Source organism: Takifugu rubripes, chromosome 4, assembly GCF_901000725.2.
Source record: "Takifugu rubripes chromosome 4, fTakRub1.2, whole genome shotgun sequence".
In the NCBI taxonomy this organism is placed as follows: Eukaryota; Metazoa; Chordata; class Actinopteri; order Tetraodontiformes; family Tetraodontidae; genus Takifugu; species Takifugu rubripes.
This window is the reverse complement of record NC_042288.1, coordinates 15,855,644-15,881,402: the sequence shown is the minus strand read 5'-3', so window position 1 is coordinate 15,881,402 and position 25,759 is coordinate 15,855,644. Positions and strand designations below refer to the sequence as shown.

Here is a 25,759-nt window from a genome sequence, read left to right as displayed (position 1 = left end):
ACTCCAAAATAATTCATTTCTCCTGCTGCAAGGTTACACTTCTTCTCTCCATCCTGTTCACGTGGGTGACATCACCGCCGTTGTGAATCAGGGTGTAAACAAGGACAGCCAGAGGACGGCGGCGCTACGACGGCGCGATGCTAACAGACATGTTGGCATTTTTCACCATTAGGGCGCATCCTCTTCATTACATCAGCTTTCCCCCCATAGAGCTGAAAAGAGCTAATAACTGCTTCCTCCTTTCGCCGTTTTGAGTCTGGGGACACGAATGACTGCGGATTTGATGGCTGATCCAAAATTAGCATGTGTAAAAACAGGGCGGCACAACGGAAGCCCGGTCCTGCAGCTCTTAACGCAGCCTCGTTTATTGGTGCAGCGCGTCTCTGATGTCAGGGAGCGCCGTCAGAGATCGCAGCGTCCCTCAAACCGCAGGGCAGCGATATAAAACCAGCGGGTCCTTTAGGAGACGGGAATGAAAGACTCCATCAAGGCAGCCGGGGGAGGGCGGAGGGAGCAGAGGTATTCCTTTGAAGTGTGTGGCTCAGATATTAAATAATTGAGTTGCGGGAGATTAAAGTTTGAGAAGCTAATTTGGCCCCCTCCGCGGCGTGTCACTCTGGAGCTCCCAGTCTGCAACCTGCAGATGACTGGTGGAGATGTGTGACTCACTTCCTGCTTGTGGCTGGGCTGGAGAAACCTTATATCTGAAACAGGAAGTTCATCCAGGTCATGCAGTGCGGCTCTGACTCAGAGCGAGAGTGACGCCATCTTTGCTGTCTGAGTTTCAGGAATCTAACAGTTAAGCAAGCTAAAGGCGGGGGGGGGGGGAGAGAACGCTGAGCTTTTACTTCCCCTCAGATTTTCCCCTCTTAAGAATATTCCTCCTGGTTGCCCACAGCCAAACTCTTATGTGGAAAGATTTTTGTTTGCTGATGCAAGAGGAACTGGAGCTTGTGTAAGCCTGGATTCTGCTGTTATTTAGACGCGAGGTTTCGCTTTAGCCGCGCGGGCCGTCGGTGCTGAACGCCCCCCAGGTGAACGCCCATTATTTTAGTCTGGAATGTGCCTCTCAGCTGACATTGAAAGCTAATTTCCAAGCACCTTGAGGATGACGCTGCCCAAGTCGTAAAGTAATTGATATGTATGAGGGCGCACAACACAAACACATTGTCTTTGAGGACAAACAACAGCTGAAGGAGACGTAAGGACGCTCCGGCGCCACGTTCGCTGCTCCCTCGGTGTGACGGACACGCCAGCGCGGCACAAGATGAAGGTTTGAAGATTTTTAACCTTGAAAAAGACTGAGAAGATGTGTCAGCTGACACGTGAAGGCAGCCGCCTTTCTGGGCCTGCTGGATATTCTGTGTGCTGCCTCCTCTTTGGAGCTCAGTGGGCAGCATTTAAGGCAAGACCATCAGGACCGTGGCTGCAGAACGCTGCTCCAGCACCATCAGGACCGTGGCTGCAGAACGCTGCTCCAGCACCATCAGGACCGTGGCTGCTGCTCCAGCACCATCAGGACCGTGGCTGCAGAACGATGCTCCAGCACCATCAGGACCGTGGCTGCAGAACGCTGCTCCAGCACCATCAGGACCGTGGCTGCAGAACGCTGCTCCAGCACCATCAGGACCGTGGCTGCAGAACGCTGCTCCAGCACCATCAGGACCGTGGCTGCAGAACGCTGCTCCAGCACCATCAGGACCGTGGCTGCTGCTCCAGCACCATCAGGACCGTGGCTGCAGAACGCTGCTCCAGCACCATCAGGACCGTGGCTGCTGCTCCAGCACCATCAGGACCGTGGCTGGAGAACGCTGCTCCAGCACCATCAGGACCGTGGCTGCAGAACGCTGCTCCAGCACCATCAGGACCGTGGCTGCAGAACGCTGCTCCAGCACCATCAGGACCGTGGCTGCAGAACGCTGCTCCAGCACCATCAGGACCGTGGCTGCAGAACGATGCTCCAGCACCATCAGGACCGTGGCTGCAGAACGCTGCTCCAGCACCATCAGGACCGTGGCTGCAGAACGCTGCTCCAGCACCATCAGGACCGTGGCTGCTGCTCCAGCACCATCAGGACCGTGGCTGGAGAACGCTGCTCCAGCACCATCAGGACCGTGGCTGCAGAACGCTGCTCCAGCACCATCAGGACCGTGGCTGGAGAACGCTGCTCCAGCACCATCAGGACCGTGGCTGGAGAACGCTGCTCCAGCACCATCAGGACCGTGGCTGCAGAACGCTGCTCCAGCACCATCAGGACCATGGCTGCAGAACGCTGCTCCAGCACCATCAGGACCGTGGCTGCTGCTCCAGCACCATCAGGACCGTGGCTGCAGAACGCTGCTCCAGCACCATCAGGACCGTGGCTGGAGAACGCTGCTCCAGCACCATCAGGACCGTGGCTGCTGCTCCAGCACCATCAGGACCGTGGCTGGAGAACGCTGCTCCAGCACCATCAGGACCGTGGCTGGAGAACGCTGCTCCAGCACCATCAGGACCGTGGCTGCTGCTCCAGCACCATCAGGACCGTGGCTGGAGAACGCTGCTCCAGCACCATCAGGACCGTGGCTGCAGAACGCTGCTCCAGCACCATCAGGACCGTGGCTGCAGAACGCTGCTCCAGCACCATCAGGACCGTGGCTGCAGAACGCTGCTCCAGCACCATCAGGACCGTGGCTCTGGAGCTCGTGTTAGTCAGTGGGAAGCTTCTGCCACCTGAGCCAATAATGTGTTTTGACTGTCAAGGGTCAGAGTTAGCTCAGGGCGCTGTTGCTATGCTGCGGTGGAAAACAAGTCTCCTGTTGTCATGCAGGCCAGAGGGTTGCTGGGACGAGGAGCCAACAGCCCTGCGGTTAGATCAGTTTATGGAGGAGGACCACGTCTAAGAACCGGCCCCTCTGGGCTGTTTACTCCGTGCTGAGACAGCATTACTCAATTAGCTGGAGGAAAAACAAATAAAGCTGAAACTGAAACTGAAAAAACACCTCTGTCCTACTACATTATTGTTGCCCCACACACACACCACACACACACCACACACACCACACACACCACACACACTCTCAAGTGTGTTTAAGGTCCATATTGGCAACGTGACTATTTTCACGACTATTATTTTGACATTTATATATATTTTATTGTAATTGTTTTGCTTTCTTCCTCCTTCTAATTAGCATCTAATTAATAATTAATCATTTATATCCTTAATATCATAATTAATATCATATCACACAAATGGAAGCACAAGAGTGGAAATATTGAAGCCATTTACTTTCACCTTTGCTCAAAGGTTTACAGCAGGAATCCCAAGATCACCAAAAGAACATCATCATCATCTCCAGATAAAGACAGAGAATTACAAATAAAATGCCGACCCCCACCACGAGCACGGGGGTGGCCTTCAGCCGAGGGCCGTCGCCTTTCACCTGGATCCGCCGTCTGCTCATGCTAGCCCAGCCTGAGACCCGAAGAAGGAACCGCCGAAGCGCTTTGCTTTGTTTCCTTCTGTGGCTTTACCTCTCCACGGAGATGATGCCTCCACTGCCTCCAGGGATACGAGCCTGCAGGTGAAAGATGGCAGTGTGGCGACAGGTGAGAACCAAGAGAAGAGCAAACAGGAGCTGGCAGAGAAGCTGCTCAACAAAAGGGCCACCGTGCAGGTGTAGATCCTCCCTCCTTTGGTGTGGCGTGGAGGCATGTTAGAGCCGCGTGTCCTCCTGTGATCCTGCCCAGAGCAGCTCCAACCCAGCTACCATCTGGAGACGGGAGGGATGCAGCAGGGTGTGTCCAGGGAGGCAGGTAGGCAGCGTGGAGGGAGGTGAAATCGCCCAGAGACGACCTTTGTTTTAGCTCTAAAAGCCGCAGAGCTCCAGTAGAAGCAGATGAGCTGCCACATTCTCCTTCACGTTCACCTCTATTTTCAGTTCCTACTATCACAATTATGCAGCGTTAATTCTGCCGCCTCCACGTTGGCAGGACTGATCCCACGACCAAGGCTGCCGGTGGTGGACGGCAGAAACCAGACAACTGGTCCACCCTGGTTCCCAGCCCGAGGGTTGTGGGTCCAGCCAGACAACTGGTCCACCCTGGTTCCCAGCCTGAGGGTTGTGGGTCCAGCCAACAGAGGGGCATCTCATAGCTTTGATCATTTCATATATTCACGCCCGTGTTTTTCAGGAAGAGTTCATTCTGAAGGAACTGAGAATCTAATTATTGTTCCATTTGTCCCAGATATCAGATGTTTAATGTAGGCCAGCTGTACAGCAGAGGAGCTGAGGGGAAACCAGGACGCCTTCCAAACTGGCCCGTGTCACTCTTCACTGCAGCTCCTCAACCATCATGCGTTTAGGTGATAAAGGAAATGGAGATTTTAGCTCCAGACAAAGGCCTGTCACCAAGGTTCTCACTCCCTGATGCGAAGCAGCTTCATTTCTAGATGTTCCAAGTATTTATTTACATTCTTCTGCGTTTGCCAGGCTGACAAAAATGAAGACGAGTTCAGGCTAAACAAAGCCGTCACAAGCCATCAAATCGTAATAAGGCATAACCCGGTCCTGGGTGGGCGAGGGAAGCCACTGTGTTTCTGCCATTTCCATTTATAGACCTCACCAAGGAGCCCCCCGGGAGGCTGCTCGCCATGACTCATGTCTCCAGCGCTGCAGGCCCAGACTGCACGCTGCTCCTTCATCACCCCTATGGCTCCGCAGCCTATCGCTGCCCTCGCTGCTCCCTGCCTTCATCCCACCTTCCTTATTTTCATCAGGCTTCCCATTCATGCCCGATAAACCCTCAGCACAGAGCGTGACTACAGCCAAGAGAGGCCGAGATAGGAGGGCTGGGGGGAGGGGGGAGCATGAGGGTCAGGCCAGCCAGTACGGCTGATGATGGAAGCCATAATTGGCTGAAGCAGGTTCGTGTAAATAGCCGCCACGGTGCAGATGGCGGCCATTTCCCAGAACTGTTGTGGTGAGACGGCAGCGTCAATATGGGGGGACGTCTCTGTCTGCCTTTCCCAGCACCGCAGCCTGCAGGCTTTTCACTGTCACGTGGTCCTGAGCCGGTCCACCGCACACCCTCCCTCATTGGTGATATTCCAGTCACGGCACCCTTCTCTTCCTCCACCCCCGCCAGCCCCGCCCCTCGCCGCTCTGTCAGGTCACCCGTCTTGTTTGTTCAGATGGAACAGAAGAGGAAATGAAAGCCAGAGTCCAGTGTTAACCCATTCCTGGGACTTTGCTCCCATTGTGCACACTCCTGTTGTGCTCATGCTTTTGATGCAGCTCTCTGCACCAGAGGGGGGGGCACGTTTTCACCACGGAGGGACAGAAAGAAAGTCAAAGATAAAAACAACCTAGCGAACAACCCACACTCAGCCCAGAGTGCAGCCGTATCTCGGCCGCTCCAGGAAAAGCCGACGTGGATAATCGCTGTGGTCTCGTTAATGTGCAGCTTCACGAGAGTGGCTGGAAAATGTCAAACAAAACCCAAATTCATGGTATATGAGAAGATATGCGCTTGGGCAGACGTGCCCCTCCTGCTAATCATGTGAGTCCATGCGCAGTTCTGCCAAAATTAGCCTCCAATCTGCCACGTTCATGCTTCTGGTTACTATGCAACCGGGTCAGAATAACATGGACGCCGCAGTAGCTCCAATGGCCATTTTGGGTAAAAGCTCTCTGCAATAATAAACAGCTTCTGGCACAGAGAAGTTGTTTTCCAGCTGGAGATCCGTGCCAGAATACAGAATTAACTGCAATACCATTTACTGCTTTGGAAAAACATTAGCCGTCCAAGCCGACATTCCTCCAGAGGCTTTGAGCAGCGTGTAATCCCTCAGCAGCAAGATGGCTCCCAGGAACACGGCAGGCTCGTCCGCCGCCAAAATCTAGAAGTTTGCCGTTAAAGTGCTCCAGCAGAAATGAAATAGTCTGAGAGGATGAGGACAGACAAGAGTTCCATGGTGCTGAAGGTCTCTCCAGCTTGTCTCTGCTGTGTGGTGACATGGGGAAGATCAGGCTTGGAAACACCAAACAGCTGCCTGGGATTGTGACGGTGTCGGCGCACGAATTCTTCCTGCTTATTTTGACGTGCCGCCAAAGATATTTCGAGCGATTTTGAGGAGAGATCAGCCGAACTTTACCCTCTCTCAGAGGAGGAGAAGGACACTGGAGCCTGCCAGAATCCAGCAGGGCTGATTTAGAGCCAGACAAAACCAGGTTAGCGTGGCGAGCGTTAGCATCCTGAGGGCAACGCTTTAGCCTCTGGAATCATCGGAAGCACGTGTGAGTACAGCTTGTGCAGCCTGTCAAGGCTACAAAGAGCCTTGCCGCGATAGCCGACATGTCATCTTCACGGCCTTCGTGACCACGCCGTTGCGTTTCCTTGAACTGCTGGGAACACGATTATTCCCCTGGCAGCCGGCCACCTCAAACACTGCGTGTTTTGTAATTGAATCAAATAAACAGGATCAGCTGGTGGCGGGCCAAGCGTTGCAGCTCAGCCAGCTCAGGTGTTCTGCACCCTTCGCTGAGAGGCTGCCACCATGCTGCTGCTGCACACATGCACGACTGTGCACGTGCATCCGGTGTATTCAGGCAAACGGCAGAAATATTTAACTAAACTGGAGTTAGCTGGACTGAGAGTTCTTGTAGCCATAAACGCTGTGTCTCGTCCAACCCCCGTCCTCTGTAATTAGGAAGCTTTTATTATCAGGTATTAAGGTATTAAGGTGACTGTCTGTGAGGACTGGAGCTTTATTATCCACAGTTACCATCATAGTGGATTTTTTGTCCTCCGTCTAAGAACTCTGTGACCTTAGCGGGCAGAACGGGGGAGGTCAGAGGTCACGATCTCGCCTGAGGACACAGAGAAGGCCACTTTTGTGATTTGTGGATAAATACATGATGCCATTGTGCCCAGGGCTGTATCCAGGCGGAACTTGAGTCTGCAGCTGCCCCCCCCCCACCCCCCTGTGATCAGTGGCTGGAGCTGTTGTGACTGGGCCAGTCTGACAGATAGACCATGATGAGAGTGGAGGCTGAAAGCCAGCCTCTGTGACTGCAGGGCCGGGCCAGGTCCGAGATGACGCAGGCTCGGGGAAAACAGAGAGCACTGTGGACAGCCCTGGCCTCACCCCCACCCCCACCCCCACCCCACCCCACCCTGAGCCTCCCAGCACTTCCTGCCTCTGTCATTCTACCAGCAAATCCGATCCCTGATCAAAGGCCAAGGAGAAAAAAAGGGAAGAGGGGGCAGAGGAGTGAAAAGGGTGAGCGAGATTGACGCGTATGTGGCAGCGAGGGTGGAGAGAGAGAGCAACAAGCCATCCTTTATGTGTCGGGGGAGGCAGCTGCTCGGGCTGGGGCACCTGTGTGCCTGCCGCCTCTCAGGGCGCCGCCAAGCTCCGCCTCAGTGACTGCTAGTGCCAGACCCATGAAAGGTTGCCATGGCAACACCCCTCGGCCAAGGTCTGAAATAAACAACCTTTCAGCCTCATCCGAGCAGGGTAACCTTTAGATGATCTGCAGGGCCGGGCTGGAGCCGAGCTCACATCAGATCTGGCGTGCGTGTAAATAACCACCGGTGGAAACCGAGAAGGAGAAACGAAGAGGGCCGTCCTGTTCCTTTAAAGGCCAGCGAGGGTTCGGGTTCGTCCTGCAGGACCCAGGCAGCATCGTTGTTCCCCAGCGATCACTGTCACGGGGCAGATCCCCCCCCCCCAGTGCTGGCCTTTATCTCAACAGGCAACTCAGGACTGGTGAAATACACCTCTGAAGATTGGACACGTCCTCTCTGCTTAGAGCCCCCCCGACACACACACACGGCCCTTTGGTGGGGAGGGCGAGCCTTGTGGCTCTAAGCACAAGTGACATCCCATTCATTTAAGCTGGTCAGGGTCTGATGTCCCCATCTTATCTTACAAGGCTTAGCGCAGTGAAATGACATTGGAGCGTCTCCAGCAGGCCAGTGTGGTGGCTAGCCACGCTAAACCCACCCTCCTCCAAACACACACACACACACACACACAAACACACACACACACACAAACACACACGCCCACGAGCAGCACTCGGCGGTCTGACGGTAGCTTAATACGGCGATATGGTTAAATGCCACCATTCAGGATCATTTCACAGCTGTTAGCCTTCTGAAGCGGTCAGGCTAAAAATACCAACGTTGAGAGCTTGGAAATCGCTGTCAAGTGTGATGTGGAACCGGCCGATTGTTGCACAGAGGAAACCGTTCTTTAGACGCTAACTTCTGGAACTCTGCGGCATAAATACCAACACAGGAGCGTTTTTGTGTGTGCGTTTGCTGTCCCGAGTGACCAGGAGAAGGAGCGAGGAGGATGCTAGCTTTGCTGCTGACCTCCCGTGCACGGCCGTGCGCATGAACAACTGTCTTATCTGTAACGTATTTAGCGGTGTTCGTCCTGTTGGCCGCGCTGACGGGGCAGGATGAGCGCCGGTGGCTCTCCAGCATCGGTGATGTGGAGACATGAAGGTGCACCAGCGCCACCCGTCCTCCCCAGACGTGCGCCCCCGTCAGCGGCGTGTTTGCTCCCCGCCTCGGCGGCGTCGTTCGTCCAGCTTGTCCCTGTCTGCTCTTTTGAAGGTTTCACTCTCTCATCTCTGCTCGTTTCATCTCGCTCATGACAGCACGGCTTCTGTCCCCACGTTTCCATGCAGCGTCGTTTCCCAGGGACCAATGGGGAGTGAGTGGGAGGGTGATTGATGCCGGCGGCGCCGCCGGCTCTGGTACAGAGCGGCGCGGGAGGAACGCGGTGCCGCGAGACAATGGAGGTGGCGTAAGCTAACAGAATAGGTGATGAAATGAGGCCCTCTGAAGGGCAGCTATTTTTGTTCCTGCCTCATTATGGAGTTTCATCTTTTTCACTGCGGCTAATCAGACATTCAAATGCCAGAATTCCTGATTTATTCCTTCTCAAAAGACGAAGCTAAAAACACAGCTTGTATTCCTTCACAGTCAGTGTTGCTGGGCCACTTCTGTGTGCTGCTGCTCTGCCCTGCGTAGCCCATTAATATTCCAATCATCTGTGGTATCAGATAAAAGAGGAGAGACAGACTCCTCTTCATCTCTCAAAAACACCAGCTGTGCTTCCATCCACGCACCAGCGCAGAGCGGCAGAGTGCTGCAGATGCACCAGGACAACTTATATAATGGAGGCTTCTGCAGGCAGGGCCATCCATTTTGCATGAATTCATCCTGCGTGATTCACGACGTTCCCTCAGAAGCACTGGAGAGCAGAGACATTGTTAGGAGAAGGCGTGGGCAGGACCTGAGTGGACGGATCACCTGCTGCTCAGGTGGCTGTTGGGAAGCTGCTGGCTCTCCCCACGGAAGAACCGCCCGACTGCCCCGTCTGAAGGGCGGGGGGCCGCCAGCTCCCTGTGGGGGGTTTCAGCAGCGGGCCGTGGCATTTCCACCGCTCGTTCTCGTTCCCTCGGCCGGCCCAACGCCAACGCTCGCGTGTTACGGCTGCGATGATTCAGCCAGCAGTTCTCGGCGCGCTCGTGTCCCTGCACATAAAGCATCAGATTAGGTTCACGGCCGAGGCTTCGCACTTGCTGAACGGCGTCACGATGAGTATCCGTGGCGAGGCGGCCGGCAGCACCCACCCCGAGGAGCACACAGGGGAGCTGATGCAGCTGCAGGTGACACAGGTGACATGGCTCCTGTCTGAAGATCGGCTTCTCCTTTCATCGTTTCCCCCCATTACTGCCTAAAACAGGATGAAACCATTTCCTTTGGGGAGGTTTGAATATGTTGACTCTTCAGAATTTCCACTTTCTCCACTGCGTTGCATCATTTAGCCACATTAACGAACAGCCAAACGAGTCTCAAGCACATCTGCAGCAGGGCTCATGTTAGCGCACAGGCTAAGTTGGTCAGGTTGCTGAGTAATATAGTGGGCTAGCTTGTTTCCCTGGAAACAACCAAATCCAATTAAAGGAGCCCATGAACCGTAGCAACATGTGGTAAACACAGCACGGCTCTGCCACCAGGTTCTTACTCAATCACCAGAAGTAAAACAAACAATTACTGCAGAATGACCTTAATGCATTAACAAATGGGAATTTATGCATGAGGAGGCGTAGGACGGGAAGGGATCCATCCCTCGTACGCGTCGGCAAGAGGCTGCTTGAGCTTCTTCACACGAATAATGATGAGACAAGCGTTAAGGGGACTTTATTATTTGATTGCATAAATGTCTTTCATGTTCAGGACAAAGCCTTTCCAGTGGTTTGCATTTCAAAGAGAACGGCAGCGCTGTTGTTACAACTGATGGAGATACGTTAGCAAAAGCTAATTAACTGATGCTAATTGTGCGGCTGAATAAATTAGAATGAGAGCGGCGGCTTCAGAGAGCTGATTCATTTTTCATTCTGCCTCGTCTCCTTCTGCTCACCTCTGTTTTGGCTGCTAAATGCTGGACGCTTGCTAACAACTGGGGTCCAAGCCCCGCCCACGCGAGGACGGATGGTGGCCCCGCCCACACGTGGACGGACGGTGGCCCCGCCCACGCGTGGACGGACGGTGGCCCCGCCGTGACGGCTGGAAAACAAACGCCTGGATAATTATCTGATAACAATTCTCGCACCCCTGCCTCCAATATTCCAGCCCCGGTAGAGATGGCGTGTGCGGACGGATGCGTATTCTTGTCACACTCCGGCGGCGCCCAGAAAGCCCCGTGAATACGATTCATTGTAATTTTATGGGCAAACCTCATTTGAAAGCTGGCTCCCTGGCTCAGTTGCCATGGCAACAGTCTAACAGAGCCGAGGCGAGATGAATGGATGGGTTGATGTAGGGGAACATTGATCTGTGCTGCAGAGGCTGTTCCACTTTATCTAATCTAGCTTATTCCAGCTGTGCAAGGTGACACATTGGGGAGTCACTCATGTCTGAGGCATCGATTATTGATTAGTGATTGATTAGGTAGTGATTATTTATCTGGCATATTTATCAGCTCATCTTATTGTGGCGCTGGCATTCATCCTTGAATACGTCACTTATGCTCCGTTCAATGTTATTACGCAGTTGTAATAACGGCACCACGTAAAGCGGCCCTGAGCAGCACGTCGACGTGCGTCCACCTCTCACTGAATATCTGCCGCCACGGTCGTTCCTGGCGATAGCGGAAGCGGCTGCTCGCAACCTTTGAGCGTCCGCCAGATATTTTCTGCGTCGCTTTTAGCAAAACGGCCGTGAGCTGATTAAATCTGGTGTTGCAGAGAAAGAGGCTGCCTGAGCTGCGTGATTGAGTCGTCCTTGGAATAGAAACACCCCTCCCACCCACCTCGCCTTCAGACTGGTTGCAGCCAGTAACCATGGAAACAGCTCATCTTGTTACCTGCTAGACGAGGAAGGGGGGGGGGTGGGGCCGGTGACTTCGTAGCTCGGGTTACTGAGAGGAGGTCGAATAGAGGGAAGCGGGGGCTGTGCACAAAGGCCGACTGTTTTCTGCACATTCACTCGCTGCTGCATCAACGTGAACCAGATCAATGACGAAGCCCCGACGGGGAACTCGATATTTCCACACATGCTTTTTAAGAATGAGCTGGACCTGCTCCCATCTATGTCCGTGAGTTCTGGGAATTAGCAGGACGTATATTTATCTTCATCCTTCTCCACGTGTGCTCCAAAGCTCGTCAGATTTGACGGCGCCCTCGCCGACATCCCAGATTTCTGCTCTTTCATGGCGGCAGCGAGACACTGAAACTGTATATTTGGTTAAAGCCCAGCAGCTGCACAAACGGCCCCAGTTTTCCCCGCAGAAGCAGGCCAGCGAATTCCAGAGACACATGAATGGGGTTTGTTGTTATGATGGAGCGAGGCTGCCAGTGGCCAGATTTGGAAACACTGTTGCCATGGAGACCACTGGAGGGGATGAAGGCAGCTATAGGCAGTCAGCTGACGGCCTTTGGGTAAATCCTTTCAAACACGAGTTGCCTTTTTTTTAAAATTATTATTTATTTCTCTCTCAGCAGAAAGCCCCCACCAGCCCGTGGAGTTACACCGCTTTATATTCAGCATCGACTAACAGGCTTTAAATAAGATATTAGGAGCAAAAAGTGCCTGTTTCAACAATCTGTAGACAGTGACGCACATGAAAATAACCCTTTTCACTGTTATTTTCTCTGAACCCATTAGCGACAGGAGAGTTCTGGGAACCAGAACCCCCCCGCCCCGTTCCCTCCCCGTTCCCTCCACGCTAATGTATTCAGCATGACTTCATGTGAGTCACATGCTGCCCGTGCGAGCATCGCCGGGCCGGTCTGAACAGATAGTGTGGCCCCGGCCTGTCAAAGAGGACAACGTGATCTTTCCTGGTCCGGAAGAGCGTGTGTGTAACACAATCTGCAGCCTAAATGGAGCGAGACGTAGAGTCAGGGGACGGTCACGTATCGGCGCCGCCACTGTTCTGCCGGAGACAACAGTGGGTGTGCGTCGCCGCTCCGTTTCCACTCGCTGCTTTGTGCAAGTCATGTACGATATGTGATCCTGTGATCACGGGGTTGGAAGGGTTGGTGTCAGAAAAGGGACTGTCTGGGCTGGACTTGAGTAATCCTCATTTGCTCACAGCTGCTTGAACACAGATCACACACACACACACACACGCACACACACCTGGGCCACCGTGGCTGTTTACCGTGCAAACAGCCGGCGGCCCAGGTGTGTCTGAGTGCAACCAGTTTAAAGTTCACTTCTGTCTCTCAATATAAAGAAAACCGCAGGAAGCAGTGTTGATCTGGCGGCAGGAGCTTTGTGATGGTGGCGTTTGTTGTGCTCAGCTCACCTGGCTCGTCTTACCTCACTCTCCTGGGAAAGAATGCTGCTCCCCTCGTCTTTGTGCCAGAGGTGTGGCGCCGTCATTATGCGGAGCCTCTTCTCATGGCGCGTCATGCCTCCTGGGTGTCACCTTTCATGATGATTGTGTTGATACTGTAATGGGGAAGGACTCCGAGCAAACCGGTGCAGGAGTGACCTCATTCCCTGGAGGAGGCTCGCAGCATTCCACCACGGCTGCCTTCAGCGTTCATCAGCGTGCTCTGAAAAGATGATTCAAGAGCTGGGCCAGCTTCCCTCCACAGCTGAACTATTACCAAAAAACCTGCCACAAATTGGATCCATTTGTTTACTGGGAGATGCGAACTGTGTTGCCGTTCCATTGAGCTCGTTGAGGCTCATTAAAGGTCACAGTTCCAATTTCCTTCCCTCGCCAGCGTATTATGGCGAAGGTGCTTGAGGAGCCATCTTGTTGGGACCAGCCTGCCCCTGATAGGCTCCCCCTAAGACAGATTAGTTTAAGACAGACGTGTTCCAGTGTGGTCAGCACCAGCATCTCAGTGGGAACACGATCAGAAAGTAGATCCCAGGTCAGACGAAGGGAAAGGGGTTCTTAGGCGAGTCCCTTGTTGCTAAGCCCTCACCCACAGTGTCCAAATAGGCTTAACGGGCCTAAAACAGAGCCTCAGTAAGCCTGGGCCCGTGGATCAGGTGGGAGGAAGCCTGTGAAGCAGATGAAGATGAAACAAAAGCTCCAGGACATGTAAAAATAGTTTTGTGTGGCGTTAGTGAACAGTACATATATGATTTACAGTCTTAACGGACTCCTGATCTGTACGGCATTTCATTTCCTGCCTAAAGTGTTTTTGCTTTAATATTTGCATTCCTGAGACCTGGGAGAGCACGTGAAGGCCCCGAACAAAGCCTGGTTCTGGTTCCTCCTTTACAGCCTGGCCGTGTTGCTAGTTCGACCGCGCTGTATAAAATCCCTGATTTCAGTCCAGTTGGGATCATGTCAACACTCCTCTGTTACGTTTCTAAACATGCCAGCAGACGATGAATTGGGCACATTTAAAATGTTCCACATCAGCGCCAAAGCAGCCCGAGAGCTGCACGCGGGGCCAAGCCTTCTTGGGCTGCACCACATTTGCTCCTATTTAAAGCGATATTTTCCAGCTGTCAGCAGCTGCTCTCCAGCTAGTGGCGTTTTGCTCGTCTACTTCCCCTCCCGCCCTCCTCCTCCTCCTCCTCCGCCGGCTTTTTATTCTTCACATCAACCTTGGCAGGCAAGTTTACATTCTGGGTTTCAAAGCCGCCCTGTTCTCCATCAAATGTTGCGTGGCAACATCAAACGGTCTGCCGGACAGAGCCTTCCTGGGATTCCAGCGTGCTTGGGCGGATAATTGGAGGCAGGCCTCAGCGGATCTGGCAGATGTGTGATGAGTTTTTCCTGAATGTTGTTTTTTTCCTCCTTTCTCTGAGTTGTGTGTGTGTGTGTGTGTGTGTGTGTGTGTGTGTGTGTTTGGGTGTATTAGAGGGGAAAACACAAGCGCTTCCTTTGTTGTGCGCCACTGCCCCCCCCCCCTAAAGCCGGCCACAGGGGCGATTGGTTGGCCCAGCGTCCGGGTCGGGGCGGACTGTGGCAGTAAACATTACATCCAGACACGGTATCTAAAGCCAGCATGTGGAATTTGATGTCTTAGGTCCGACTCAAAGCTTTTGAGCCTCCAAACATGTTTTTCTCCCCTTTTTTGGTGCTTTTTGTGGAAAGCGTTTGTTCCCCTGCGTCTCTCGCTATAGAACCCCCCCCCGGGAAACCACCGGGCACCCAGGGCTGACCACAGGTTTGGATCAAGGTCACAGCACTTTCTGTCAAACATATAGTGATTACAAGGAGGCTGAGGAATTCCTCCTCCACCCTCTCACCCCACTGTAAGAGGAGGAATGCTCGACTGGGATTCTTAGTTTTCCTGCCCATCCATCACTGAGAGTAAAACGCAGATGCCGGGGAGCTCCACCCCTCCGAGGCCAGGGTGGGCGTCCACCCAAGGTGCAAGAGGCCAGGACGTGTTGGAGGGAAGGGATGGGGCAGTTGTTGGGCTTGGGAAATTGTTAGCCAGAAAGGGAAATGGGGAGGGGAAAAAGCCCTGCAGACAGAGTTCTAAAAACAAAAGAATGAAAGGCAGCCCTCCCGTGTTTGTGTTGGGTCTCTGGGGCGGACGCAGACAGTATTGAGGCTTTTTCTCTGTGCACAGGAAGGCAGTGCAGATGTTTCTGAGAGCAGGCCTGCGGTTCCCCTGTTTTCCTCCCGCTCGGCTGTTCCTGCTTCTCCTGCGTTGCCAAGGTGCTCCCTCACACGGCGCTGGCGTTTTTGTTTTTCCTGAGAGTGGGGCTCCAGCAGGAGGGTCATCGCTAGGCCAGCTCCAAATGAGAAATAGTTGGCCGGCTGCCCTGGCGGCCGCTCAAATCCGCCCTTTTGAAAAGATTACTGTGCTGCTGCCGCCGCCGCCGCCGCCTCCTGTGGGGCATGCCAGATCTGCTGAGGGGAGAAGAATGTGAAGGAGGGCTGGAGGAGACGGGGGGAGGGGACACCAGGGGGCCACATTTCATTCCACCTCTTTCAGAAAGTTTTTCTCATTACTTTTCTTCTCCCTCTCCTGCTCAGATGTTTCAATTTGGAGCTGCACGGAACAGGACACGCACTGTACCCAAATAAAGCCTGACAGGGTTTTTCCACCCCCCGACAGCTGTGGGACGCGGCCCAGCGCAGCCCCCTCCCTCCCCTGCACGTCCTTTTGGCTGCCTGTGTTTATTTCTTGGGGACGGGCGATGAATGATCGATAGCGCTGCGGCCTGCCGTGGGACTGCCGCAGGCTATCTGTGCTAAGCTGCTTTGCTTGATCGCCATCTGTGGAGACTCCGAAGGTGAAGCCGTAAAAGTTGATTTGCAGGGGCATCGTGAGAAGCCCCAGACACTTAGCAGAGGTGTGCATGTCTCCTCCAGCCCGTCACAATCAATACCGCCCCCCCACAACCACTGGGCCTCTCTGTCTCCAACGTGTTTACTCTTAAATAATGCATCACATTCTTCCCCGGATGCCTTCCCTTCACACATCCCCTTCAGGGACAGAGCCCATTTGCTGTTTCAGTGTGGTCCAACAGAACACGGCAGCGGCACCGGCCAGACGGAGCAGCGTCCTTGTGTGTGTCTCAGAAACATCACAATACTTCTCAACAACCTCATCGTCCAACTCCAATTTGTAATTACTGTCAACATTGAATATAAAAATGGGACTCGTTCCCTGTTCCCAAAAAAGCTCTTTCAGAACAACGTGCATCTTGTCCAAGGACACTTTCACATGTGGCTAAGGATGCTAACACTTAGCATCAGTCCCTAATGTCTCCTGCAGCTGCAAATGGGAGTATGTAGCCATCAAAAAAGGCTTTATGGTGCTCAGATCTGCTTCACGTCCCAAAAGAACCTCCCCGAGGTTGTTTGTGACGGGCCGAGATCACCTCTGCAACAGGGACTCGGTCCATTTATGTCTCACACACAAGTGTGTGACAGACTGGTGTGAACCCAGATGACTGAAGCTGGTGCGGCTGCGCTCTTGTTGTCTGTTTGTTGTTGTGATGATGTTGCTCAGGGCTTTGACGAATGCTGAGTAATTACATCCTTCTAGCACCATATGACGGCTGGTCCTCCCGAGGATCATTAACGACTGACAGATTTGGAGCGATGAGGCCTCGTGGGTGGTCTTTATCTGAGCATCGGGAAACGGGTCCAGACACATAAACACGCTGCTCGCCACAGAGGAAGCCCCCATGTAGGAGACCACACCCCAAGCTGCTGTAAACCGCAATGTGCCCGTAATATAGGAAAACTCGAGGTCTTTCCCAATCCGTGATTTTCCCAGCATGTATGGGAGGACAAGCATCAGCCCAGCTTGGGTTAATTTGAACCCGCGGCCTGTTCCAGTAAGTGTGCGTGCCTGCTATCACCATCGCTATCAGCGCGTCTGCAGTGCTGACGCTGAGGAATAGCTGCGACCACGTCTGTGTACGTTCCCCAGTCACATCATCTGCTTAGCAACAGGAACGTTGGGGAGAGCGGGACTGAGCCATGTGATTGGGGGAGACCAGGACCCTCAGGACACGGAGCGCTAATTGCAAAGCTGTTTTTCTCCTCCATTTTTAACAGATGCAACCACAGAAACGGGGTTGCATAACAGGATATTACAGCCAAAGCCCCGCCCCCTCTTCCTCTGTGGCTCTCCCTCCATTTTGATCCTTTAAAGCACCCCCACATCACTCCATCTTTCCATCCTCCCATCCTCTCATAACCACTGGAACAAGGCCAAGTATTTTCACTCTAAAGATAGAGAGCTGGAGGAAAGAGTAATGTTTATGGGAAGTATATAAAAACACAGGCAGTTTGTGTGTGTTTGAGGTGGGAAAACTGGATTTAATTGAAGGCAGTGCTGCTGACCTGGCAGGGCTCTCTGGCAGTTGTGACAAAGAGCTTATTGTGGTCATCCTTTGTGCTGCAGAGCTGGAAGAGCCGTTTCCATATTGGGACAATATGTGCTTCAACCTCTGACCCGCTTTGAGGCGGCGGCTGCTCGGGAACGCACACATGTAGAAGGTGTACACATGCACACCAACTGTTACTTTTGCACTTGTCAAATCCTCAACGCCAAGAATTACACATGCATGTGTGTGGCGGGGGCAGGGCAGGCTCGGCTGGCGGGGGAGAGTATGTGCAACACGTACGCACAAAGGCTGATGAGCTCACTGTGTGAGGGAAGGAGAACGTGAAGTGTTTGTTGCCACAGGGCTAAAAGGGTGGGCGTGTGTGTGTGTGTGTGTGTGTGCAGATTGTTGTGCCTCGTGGGGGTTGGGAGTGGGAATTAGACGTAGCCGCTTTATGACTTTGTGTTTAGTTTCCAGTGAAAACAAAGAGGAATTACGTAATGTAAATGTTATTCAACTCCGAGTACAAGCTTTCACCAGGAAGAGTCTGGTAGTGTGCACAAGGCTGTGTGTGTGTGTGTGTGTGCGTGCGCACTAAGAATATGTATTAATGCAGCACAACACACAAATCTATTTAATTGATTTGTTGCTGTCTAAGATAGTGACTCTGCTGTTTTGTTTGTCCACTTTGCACATGCACGATGATGCACGATGATGCACGATGATGCGCGATGATGCGCGATGCATGAAAGCACATCAGAAGAACACACTCGTGCACTCTGTGCATGGTCGGCTGAGTACATCAGCCATTCACAATAATGCTTGGAGAGATGTCCAATGTGCTGAATGTTTTCTGTGCGTGTGTGTGTGTGCGTGTGCGTGTGCATGTGAGGGTGAGGGGAGGATAGTCCAGAAATAGAAATCTTTCATGAAAACATCAGACTGCAGAACCCTTTCTGTAGCGCCGCTCTCGTAACCGCCCCAGAGCAACGGAGGCTTGTCGGCTCCGTTTGAGCTCCTCTTTTTTGCCCTAATTTGCTTCTGCAACTGGGTTGTATTTAACCCAACGTCAGCTCCGACTAGCCGGGCTTCTTATCTCAGCCTTTACTCCTGTCAGGTCATGTTTGTTGGAAGGGCTTGAGGTGTGTGTGCGCGTGTGCGTGTGTTATATTAGAGCAGGTGAGGCAGGAGTAATCCCACAGAATTCTGCTCAGGAGACGGGAGCGTGATTAAATAAGGTGCGGCTCCATTGAGACGGCTTTCACAGGAAATGTCGTTCCCTCACCAAACATTCTTTCAGCCAGTCTGTTTTCCCAGGATTCTCCCAGCAGCCTTGTCTACTCCACCTTCTGCTGAAACCATTCAACCCTCTAGCATAGCATCAAGTAGCTATTGCACTTTTCCTCCGAGCATTAGCAGGCTGTGCTAAACATAGCTGGCCTCAATGGGCTAAAGACTAATGCGAGGTGTCCTATCAATAAACACAATTACAGCACTGAGAGCTAGCTTTGCAAACGTCACACAGTCAGTCAGAGACGGTCTGCAGCCCAATCTAATCTGGTCTCTCTGAACCAAGCGTGTTAGCATTTAGGATTTTAGCTCTTCTTTAATTTATTGAGCACTGTAAAACAGATGGAAGAATAGTCACATACAGTCAGTACTGTAACATATTTTGTCTTGATAGGTTCGCTGTGTGCTGAGTCATCCTGTAAATGGACTACGGAAAATGCTGTTCAAATATATGAATATAATACCAACACTGTCTTCACCTCCCAAGCCTGCTAATAATGTAGATAAGCTAATCCTGCCTCTGGTCTGTCTCATACAATAGTGAATTTAAAGGCAAAGGAAGGTTTGGATTGTCATCTCGGACCAGACGTCCCTCAGCATTTATTCATAAGTCCTGCTAACCAAGACCGGCTGCAGCCTGAACACTGGATCAATGCGTGTTCTGATCAATAGGCTTGTTGGAGCTGCAGTTGAGTGTTGGATAGAGCAGATTAGCTGAGTCCTCCACCACTACAGCCGCTCAGGTTGAGGAGGTCGTCAGTCACAAGGTCACAGAACCGCTGGATGAGAACACTTGAGATTAATGGAACGGGACTCTTGAAAACATTGGTCAGCGCCATGTGCCTCGCTTTGGCCCCCCCCAGGAAGAATCTCCTCGCTCAAAGGAAACACCTCACACAACAGCTTTGTGAGTTCAGCACCAACGACCTGCTGTTGATGTGTTCAAAGATCAGCGAGGGAAGGAAGTCCACAGGTCGGTCATAGAAGGTGATGTTCTCGGGCCAAAGAACGAGGCCAGAGTGCACGCAGACGACGCTCGAGACCTTGTAGCTCTGCCCCCCCCCCCAGGGAATGAAAGGCAGATACGGCTATCTCCAGGGTGGCTTAATGATCAGCAGAACCGGGCTTCCTGTGGACCTACAGGCGGTTTGGAAACACACTTTATCTCGTGTTCTGTTAGATAGGAAACAGATGTGAGGAAAAGGCTAAAAAAGCTGCGCATGTCCTGAGAAGACGTCCTCATCGTGGACCCAGGAAGGTCTGTGAAGGTGCCGGGTGGTGGTCTGAAGGTTGTCACTGAGACTTTCCTCTGACCCTCATAGTGGGGGGGCGACTGGCTTCCTGCTGCCCTGATTCCCCCTCCCCCACTCTAAAGTAATGATCTGGAGGTGGGGGCAGACTGAGGCCAGGGCAACGGCTGATGATAAGAGGCTGCAGCGTGAGTGATTAATGGATGCGCATCATCGCGGGCCGGCCTTCGCCCCACATGATGGCGGCGGCGCCTCCACGCCGCACTCACGTCACGGAGCGTGCAGCAGCCAGACGTGCACTGTAGCGTATGGCTCGGCGCCCTCCGTGGAGGAGAACTGTCGTGTCTGGGTAGTTTTCCAAGCCCACGAGGATCCGCCTGCAGTCTGTGGAGATGGATCCAGGACCTGGTGTTTTGGGTGCTGGTTCCGGGTCTATTTGCGGCTGCTGTTACTGGAAGAGGATCCGTTGAGCGATCTGGATTCGGCTGATCCAATTAAACGCTGTGAATAATTGATCTGACGGTGAAACCGAGCCCGGTCACATGGGAGCGGTGACATCATCGTTTGCCGGCTGAAACCGTACTCCTGTGCAGCTGGACCGCCCCGGGTCGTTTGTTCCACAATCAGCCGCTGTATCTGATTACGGCCTGTGAAGGACACAAAGCAGCCCGTGAGGGCGGGGGCGGAGCTTCCACTGGCGTTATCACGCTCAGCGAGTGTAGAAAGACAACAGACTCATTGATCGCTGGGATCTGGAGAAGCCTGTGACTGTCACATGGTGTACTTTAACCTGAATCAAAGGAAAACATCAAAGTTCCAGTTTCAGTGCTTTACAAATGAAATGGAGGAGATTAAGCTGGCCTCTTTTCTCACAGTCCTCCTCAACGGCCGCCCTGCGTGGCGTGCCACACCGGCCGCGTCGACCTCCACGTGAACCAGATGACTCCTCCTGCGTCAATTATCTTCCTGGCCATGAAATAAGGTGTAAATAGGAGCCATCTTTGACCCTGGACTCGGAGGAGTCGGAGCTGGCGGTATCTGATGAAACCTACCTCTCATCACCTTTTCATCTGCGTTCGCTCCACAAATGAAAGGGGGGAGGGCGGCGAACATCCGACATCTTTACTGAATTAGAGCCCAGACAAGGGGGGGGTCTGTTCCCCTCGCAGCCCTTCAGCTCCTCGCGGCCGTGGGCCCCCGCGTGGTGCCGACTGTTTGGCCGGGTGAGCAACCCGGATCTGGTGAAATCATCCGCCCCGTGGTCACTTACTCATCACGCTGTAATGTGCAGGCTCGTAAAGTGGGATTATGTCTGGAGACGATCAGATTCAGACTCGTTGTCATGGCTGCACCTTTAGTTACTGTTGGATCGGCGTTAACGGTCCGTACCATCATCAATCTGTGGAGAAGGAAACGTTTAAATGGCAGGTTTTTGTGCAGCAGGAAACCAGCCAGTCTGGTCGCACGCAGCCACACAGGGGCCACGCACGCTCCACGTTGGGAATTCTTCTGGTTTAATGCGTGTACATAAAGCTAGCGGAGGCAGCTTGTCCTATAGGAACGCATTCAGCATGCGTCCAGGCAGCGTGAGCTCCGTTACGCTCTGCCTCACTGCTACAGGGACGGAGCTGTAAAAACATCAGGCTGCCTGGTGCTAACGCCAAGGAAGCTTATTTGGTTTATTACCCTGTATACATTATTCATTTCACCCTTATTTGCAACCATGTCCACACGTTCCGTGGATCCCTTCAGATGGAGTCGTTGGACCTTTGTGCGGGTACTGAGGGGAGCCTGTCAGTTAATTAAAGGGTGGCGACAGCTCCATCCATCACCTCACATTTCCTTTCTCTCTGAAACGGGTCCAGTTGGAACGTTTCCCTCATCTGTCAAACTGGAGGAACATTTCCAACTGCAGAGACCACCGGTGGGTGCGGAGCTGGTATGAAATCTCCCGAACAACACGCTGACATGAGCTCAACCTTCCCGGAAAGGTCATGTGGTGTTACCACGGCAACAGAGAACACCACCAGTATGTTAAAAAGGTAGCTGGGGGAGGCGGCGGTATCCAGACTGAATCCTGGGCTGTGGAATTTCACTGTGAAGGTGTTGATGCACGTTGAATATTAAAATATGCTGCGCGCTCCTGTTCATTACAGCACAGCCATTAATATGTGCTCAGGTCCAGACCCACCACAACACACCCCGCTCTCTGGACAGGGTGGTATTTTTAGACACGTGCTCATTAGTGCAGAGAGATCATTTGTAATGAAGGGTGGGGGGGGGGGGGGAGGAGGCCAATATCGCAGTGAAAGATGGGATCCATATTCAAACACCCACAGAGCGGCTTTCACTGATGGCGAAAAGAGTCGGAGCGAGATGTGAGGTGCCGTCCAATCACAGAGCCCAGAGCAGCATAATCTGGACAAGGTCAAGGAAATTATACAGCAGATTGGGCATTATCTGATACTGACTTCTGAAAAGCCTCGTAACCTCTAAGTAATTGCACGCGCTGATACACTGGAACTGGGAGCAGATCTATTGTTCTCACAGGATCTAAAATTCCTGCAGTAAATCGCTGAGAATTTCCAGGTATCTGATGCCCCCTCAAGCGGGGCTCTTCTGTTCCACGATGGTGAAATATTGTACGTCCCAGTGTCAACATGTGCCATATTTCCTGTTTTGGTCACACAATGGTGGCGTTGATTCACGGGGCGGTACCTGCGCTGCTATCATGGGAATCAGCTTTAATTTGCTGCAGGTGGATAAGTGCCAGCCGATCCGTCGCTGTTGCCAGGTGGGGGATAGATTGGATAAGAATATGGTGCTATTGTCCTAAAAAGTGATAACATAAAGTGCATAAGGTGGCGAGAGCGTGATGGTGCTCTCCTTCCTCCTTCACGGTTACCAGATGTAGCCTGATCCAACAGTGCCCCCTAGAGGACAGATAGGCAACGCAGCGCCTGGAGCGTTGCTGGGGGCAACTGATGGCACGCCAGATGATTTGACTATCAAAAATGATCAGTTTAATATATGACAGTGTTGTAATAACAACGATACAATTAATTTGATAGTTCTACTATTATTAGAGGTTGATATTTGTATTGAGTACATTAAAAATGTATTAAAACAGGCCCTGATGATGCTCTCCTGGCACTGAAACACAGTGAAGAAATGGAAGGACTCACACAATTAGCAGCGGAGCAGTGGGAGCTCAAACAGCCCAGGACCACTCTGCAGGGGAGGCAGCTCGGTCCGAGGCTCGAAAGGGAACCTGCCAATTTGGCTGCTGACTTTGCCGGCGAGCAGGAGCAGCCATTGTCCTCCCAGACAGCCGGCAGATGGGAGTGAAGCACCGCCAGGTGCTGGGGGGGGCAATGGCTGATGTAGTGATAATATATCAATATCAGAGTGCATGTTTATTCATGTTCATCGGATGGAACCCGCCTCTAATGCTGGGTCCTCACAGCTGCTTTAGCAACTTTAGCATCTCGGCTGAGGTCTTCAGATCAACTCAGGGGGTATTTTATAAGTTTGTAATTCATGAAACAAATGGCTGAAGTATAAAGGCTTGTGTTTTAACCGTGATAACCGTGTTGCCTTTGGACAGAGAGCAGCCTGTAAATGGTGCCGTGAAATAAACGTGAGACTCCTGAAGAGTTCCAGCCTATTTAACGAACATCTGTATAAAGGATGGCTCCAGAAACGTTCCTCAGCATTGCGCAATAGCTGCAAGTCTTGTGTATCAGAATGTTTTCTGCATGATGCACGTATGGGAGGGGGGGGGGGTAACCTGTCGGGTCCACCAGGCCTACGAGGGGGCCTCTAACATTTATCTTAGGGATGAATGTAACTTAGAGAAGAACGAGCATCTCTTAACGAAGCTGATTACATGATTCAGATCTTGAGACAGTTGATTACTGGATTCCTGAGGAGAAAAGAGACACCTGCTCCAGGAAAGGAGCTCGATCGGGTTGGCAGCAAGGAGGCACTTTAGAAGGCTGGTGTGAATGTTAGAACAGAGCCAGATTTGGGTCGACACCAGCTCGGATCCTCAGAGGCCAGAGGTGTGCAGATGTGAGCGTGCAGATGTGAGCGCCGTGCTGTGAAGGCCAGCCACACATCTGGACCAGGCCTGACTGGGAGAACTTCCTGGAGTCAGTTTGAACACCTTTACCTCCAGCGAGCATGTAGCTCCTGGCCTGGCTGGCGGGGCTCCCTCCCTCATCAGGCCGCCCCCACTTCAGCGCTCATCAATAGCAGCATGAGAACCTGCTGCTCCTCTCGTTCTTCCTCCCTGGCGCCGACTCTTTGAATCTTTGATGAGTCCAGTTATAGAAGCAGGAACTTAGTTCTGCTGTCAAAAGCAACCGATGCCTCTAAAATGAAGATCGGATTGTTTTCCTGCATTTTTCTGTAATTTTCTAATGTACAAAGAAGCTTTGTTCTATATGCCACCATGAGGCCGTCCACTCCATCTGCTCCTGGATCTCATGAATCCTCCTCAAACACCATGTGACCAACACACAGTGTGTTTCTCTGCGTGCGCTGCAGCTGGAGCTCATGACCTCCCGTGGTTCCAGACCTCAGGGTTGTGTGGCCCAGTCAGGGCCGCCGACGGACGGGGGTCCTGATGCTGCAGCATCTACAGCAGAACCAACGCTGGTCCACGAAACCCAACGAGTGTTTAGACTCTGGAAGCAGAACCAGAAAGATCCATCCAGCAAAACGCTGCTCAGCAGCTGCTGAGAAGTTTCCATGAGAAATTCCTGGGAAGTTGCCGTGATTTAAAAACAGAAACTTAGTAAAGCCTAAATGTAGGTGATGCTAGCGGAGACGCCACCGTGGATCCTCACTCCTTCTGGACAAGAATTTCATATATTGTTAGAATACAATCGCTGCTCCAGAACCCCCGGGACGTTAGGGAGACGCTCCGGCACCGTGATCCCGGCTGGTGGGTCTATTTCAGAGACACGGTCCAGGCTCTCAGAGGAAGTGACCTCAATACATCCAATAAACCTGCTCGCACAAGCGCGACGGTGCTGGTGGATTGGACACTCGCTGCCTTTGTTATCTGGAACAGGCCCGCCACTAGAGCGGCTGTTGTGGCGGAGGAAATGTCAGGGTGGCAGCGTCTTCACACGCAGGTCACATCCCAGCCAAACGCACCATGAGAAAACACAGGTGGGAACTTTCCGGAGTCCAGGAGGAAACCGATGAAGGAGAAACAACAGCCGTCACTGGGAATTGGAGCATTCCTGCTTTTTCCAGTAGCTGTTGTTGCTGCTCACTGGATCAAAGACTAGCGAAGCAGCTTTGATGCAGTAAAGCTGCTGCTCAGAAACGCTCGTTACTCGCTGTCACTCAGCTTTGCTCAGATTTGTTAGCTAGGTTTGGTGAGTCTGCCCGTGCCGGGGGTTCTGCTCCACAGAATCAACCCGTTCAGGCCGGCTGGCGATTATCAGCACGCTCAGCTGTAGCAGATGATTGGTGCTGATTACCAGGAGGCCCTCTCAGGGCGTGCACCACGGCCAGGTGATCGGGGACCCTGGCTGGGCTCGTGGTGGTGTTGTTCTCCACAGAGATGCTAATCATCAAGCATGTGCCGCAGGCATGATTAAATGTCACACAGCTCCCTCACTTTTGGCTCTGACTGTGAACAAACCTTCCCAACCCACCAGCTGAGCAACTGTAACCAAAGCATAGGCTGAACTACATGGGGCCACAGCGACCCCTACAGGAAAGGCGAGGAAAGGACACAATCGGGTCTGGATGCAGAGACCAAAGATTCCCTTAGTTGAGTCTTCATTTGTGTTATTATAATAAAGAGTAGCAACATCTTAAAAATTAAAAAAAAAAAATCAGACATCACATCTTTTAAAAAATAATTTGTTGTGTGAAACACGACAATATTTCTCCAATAAAGCGCCCAAAGACCCAGA

General features: G+C 52.5%; 1 long non-coding RNA gene across 1 annotated transcript; it reads right to left on the bottom strand.

Moving 5' to 3' along the window:
* Window positions 1-3,245: 3,245 nt before the first annotated feature.
* Window positions 3,246-6,660, bottom strand: LOC115249708 (uncharacterized). Its single transcript, XR_003888391.1, has 2 exons — window positions 3,650-6,660; window positions 3,246-3,557 (listed from the first exon to the last, which is right to left on the bottom strand). It is a non-coding gene; the product is annotated as an uncharacterized lncRNA (long non-coding RNA).
* Window positions 6,661-25,759: the final 19,099 nt, after the last annotated feature.